Source organism: Oryzias latipes, chromosome 4 (genome assembly GCF_002234675.1).
Source record: "Oryzias latipes chromosome 4, ASM223467v1".
NCBI lineage: Eukaryota > Metazoa > Chordata > Actinopteri > Beloniformes > Adrianichthyidae > Oryzias > Oryzias latipes.
In genome coordinates, this window is record NC_019862.2 from 27,067,110 (window position 1) to 27,071,706 (window position 4,597).

The window sequence follows — 4,597 nt, forward strand, 5'->3', positions numbered from 1 at the left end:
AGGAGTGTTTCACGGGGAACTTGGACACGTGGACAACCGGAGCTCCTTTGGTCCACACAAACCCTCAAACTACAAAAACAGAGTCGTCCATGTTTGCACATTTTGCTGCAGACAGATAGTTTGTATCAAATGTCAGCAAAGCCGCGCAGATATCGCCGAAATTTGTCATCTCTCTGACTGGCACACCGCTGAGCGGGTATCGAGGAATAAGAGTCGATTTCCATGGATGAGCCAATGAGCGTTTAGATCCCGCCCACTTTCACTGATTGACAGATAGACCCATTCTCCTGAAAAAGCTCTTCATGAAATAAATAAGCCATTGTGAAAAACAGCAACATGAAATAAAAACAAAGCTACTTTGGAAAATATTGATTTTGAAATCCAAGGTTCTGAAAAAAGAAGTAGAATTATAATAATATTCCACATGATTAAAAATGAATATTTTAAAATGCTGTTTTAAAATAATGAACAGGTTTTTAAAGCAACATGAAATATATTGAATAATATAATGGCTAATTTAACATCTGTGTGCAGCTTTTTCACAATTTCCTGATCTTTTTATATATTTATGAGAGATTTATTGGTTGATTGTGTATTTGCATGAGGTCATATTTATTTATTGAATTAAATATTTATTTATTTAATTATGAACAGTATAGGACTCCATACTTTTTGACCATTTCCTCCTTGCAGTGTTAAATGCACTATTTACATGCTTTTTTTCTGACTTTTCTGGCGCTGGGTTTGCAGACTACCAAGCTGATAAGGAGAGCCCCTCTTCTCGCAGGTCGATGTCCTCTTTCATACGAGACGCGTTGACCTGCTCTCACTGCCATCCACAATCCAAGACCACGTTCAGACTGAAGAATAACGAGACGTCCCCACTGTATCAGGACCGTAACAAGAACTCAAAGTAGGATGGACTCACATGAGGCACATCAGGCCTGTACCCTGAGGCCCCCGCCATGGAATGTGAAACAAAGAGATGCATGCAGGCTGCAACAATTCTAGGAAAATGTTGACTCTTCTTGTGAGGAAACGGAACAAGTCGCCAAGGCGTGCTCGTTTATCCTGGACTGCTCAATATAGCAACTTTCTAGCCGTTTGCGCTATCCAAGGCACATTGATGTTGGGAGCGGGGTCATCTGGAACCCAGATGATAGCTCAAGGGCTAGAGGAGTCTTTCACTCTGACACTCATCCATCAGAAAATCTATTCTTTGTCCTCATGCGTGTCAGAAAGAGTTGACTCTTTTTTAGAAACCTCCACCAAAATATGCCCAGCTTTAGAGCCAACAGATGGAGATCTCCCATGTTTACACACAAACTTTACTTGTGCCAAATGACAACATTTACGGTAGTTCTGATAAAAGTAGGATTTAAATGTATAAAATCACAATTCTGGGGATGTTGGCAAAAGAGTTACCATACATACAGCCTCCATGGATGCTCCTCAGTTCACAGCACACAGCTTTTACTCTTGGTGAGGGTATGGAGCATCTTATTGCTCCATCTGCTGTTGGTTTGTGTAACAGCACAAGGAAAATAAAGCATGAAATGATTCAAATACCTGTTTCTTTTGGTATTTCATTTCCAAAAGCAGGCTCTCATCTATAATGACATTTCATTGTGTAGAAGAGGGTAGATATGCACACAAAAAACACTTGAAGTTGTTTTGTCACTGGCTCAAAGCGAGTGTTTTTGGTCTTTATTGCTCATGCAAATTTCAGAAAAGCTCATCTCAAAGTCTTCTTTTGAACCCAAATTTTCTTAGGCAATTTTGTTGGTTAAATGCATGCATCCAAAATCAGCAACAGGATCCATAAAAGTTGCATTTCTGCTATAGATGTGGTAAAAGATTTCTGAAGATTTGGAGTCTTACCAATTTCCCAAAACGTCTTGAAATTGAGTAATGGCATCTCTTCTTGAAATCCTCTTCCTGAAAAGTCTTACCAATGAAGAAGAAGATTTTAAGCCTAGATGCAACGACTCAACGTCAAGACAGCATGACCTGGATAAATGAGAAAATTCACCAACAGGTTCAAAAAACACTTCATCTAAAATCTTTGGTGCTGCAAACGGCATCTGAAAATCTTTAACCCTTGTGCTATCCTAGGCACTTTAACATTGGGAGTTGGGTCATCTAGACCCACTAGACAGTGCACTGAACCTTTTCTCTTCAATGATTTGTGATATTCACTGGTGTCCATGGATTACATAAAATCTTTCCACCTTTATCCACCTTTGTCATGGTAGGAATAACATGTCAATGTAAGGGTGGGGGTCACCTAAGATAGGACAAGGGTTACAGACCTCCTCCGATGAAAACTGTGTTCTAGGTGTTTTTAATACGTGTTTATTGCATTTTTCTGATCATGGAGGGCATTTATAAAAAAAGGTTTGTTCAAATGTAAATCAGGATAAGACAAAAATAAGCAGTTTAAAAAAGATTGTGTTTGTGCGGTAGAAAATGCCCTGGGGAGACCACAAGCTCCCTGCTCTTCTTCATTCTGATGCATCCACCTGTAAACGACTTTGTACGTCTTTGTTTCCCTCGTCTAAAAACATAGCATAATCATAATCGAAAAAACAACTGAGAACGCTTTAACAATAGATCATGGAGATGGGACTTTAGCATTCGTGCAGAACAGAGAGTCCAGCAGATTTCAGACAGGGTCAAAGTCCCTATGACTGAAGGAGTCTCCAGTCATGAAAACCCCTTCATCTCCCTCAGGAGAGAGCCAGAGGAATTCCTGCCCTGCTAAATTCCTCACCGCTATTTGTTTGGGGCTTACAGTGCAAATAAATCAGACGGCCAAATACCAGAGTGAGTCAGAGGCCTCGGTGGGAGCGGAGCATCCAGGCAGGAACTGCACCAGGAAAACGAAGAACACATACTTTCTGAGAACGGATTTATCAATGTGTTGCTCATTAGAAAGACAGGAAAATACACCCCTCCCAAAACTTCTCACCCACCCCCCTCCCAACCTTCCACATGGTTGATATTAACATTCCTCCAGGTTTGTAATGATGAGGACAAAGCAAGCCGCAGGGAAAGGTTCATGACAGCCCTGGCATGCTGCACACATTCCTGAGCAGGCGAGCTGGAGGCCGGGGGGGGGTGTGGGTGGGGGCTCGGGGGTTTGCAACGGTGATGGGACTGGGTTGTTTTGGAGACCAGTACAAGCAAAGGAAGCCCTGCTCTCCTCTTCTCCTAAAAGACCGTTCTGATAGGCGCAAAGGGAGGATGGACACTCTTCTGAAAGTTCTGACTGCATTCTGGGAGTTATCAGAGTCAAACGTTTGTTTATTTTTAATGGCTAACGTCAAAGTCATTCAAATGAAATATGACAACAACCAGGAATCATCAGTAAATTCATTCTGCGGCTCCCAATGGTTACTTTTTAAAGTTAAAAGCAATTTAAAAAATATGCAGGTTTTTCAAAACAAAATGCAATCTATTTAAACTATTTATTTATCTATTTAAGCTGATGTTTGCTTCATTTACAGAACATTGTCAACTTGCTCACACTTCCCAAAAAATGTGATGGCAAACCTCCCTCCTCTCTAAGCTGTGTACTTTGCTCATGAAGGTCCATGACAGCAGGAAGATTCTTTACATCTTCAGACCATCTTTTTTGGAAATCTTTTTGAGCATCGAGGTTTTTAGATCACATTTAAACTGATATAAAATCCATGTATGATGTTTTCATGTAAAGCAATAGAACAACATTCCATCTTTTCTATGTTTAACACTGCATCCTCCTGATATTGATCCTATAGAGACGATGGAAACATCTTCAGTGAAGTTAGATAACATGGTGCTCCTGAGAAGTTTATAGAAGTTTATTTTAGAAGTTTTAAAATGACCAAGACATACGACTTGGTGGCCATGTTGTGGCAAAGTGTGAAATTCGCCAATTTTCACATTTTCCTATACTATGTGAAAAAAAAAACTTTTGTTCAAGCAATCTTCATGAAGATTCACGCACATGCCATCAAGTTAAATTGACCTTTGACCTTCGGGAAATACCACTATCTTTAATTTTTGCTTTTTTGCTCAATTGGAAAAAAATTACTTTTGCTGATTCTTCTAAAAATTACATAGACCTGTTCGTTACCCCCAGGCGACCAAAAAAGTTTTGTGTTTAATTAAAATAAATGCGATGACAGCTCAAAATGAAATTAGAAAAGGAAAATATTGATGAAGGTTCTCATTCATCTCATTCATCTTTCTTGAAATCTCAGACAACTTATCACATTTCAGTGAGTTGATCACAGATTTGATCCTTTCTGCGTTTAAAAAAAACTGAAAATGTACATCTCTCTGCTCAGAACATGGAGAAAATGAATCTTGACTTTTTTGGTTCCTATGGATGATGACTTTCAGTTGACTTTCCACAACACTTTACCAGAAAAAAGCATCAAAGCTGCATCTGAAAGCTCAAAATTTAGAAATAAGTCAGTCTATTCCTTCAGAAAAAACACGTACAGTTGTATGATCAGTTGCAGATTGAGCCTTTTTATTTTTTTTTGGGCTCCCCAGGGCCAGCACAGTGGTGCAGTGATTAGCACTTCCGCCTCACAGTGAGAATGGT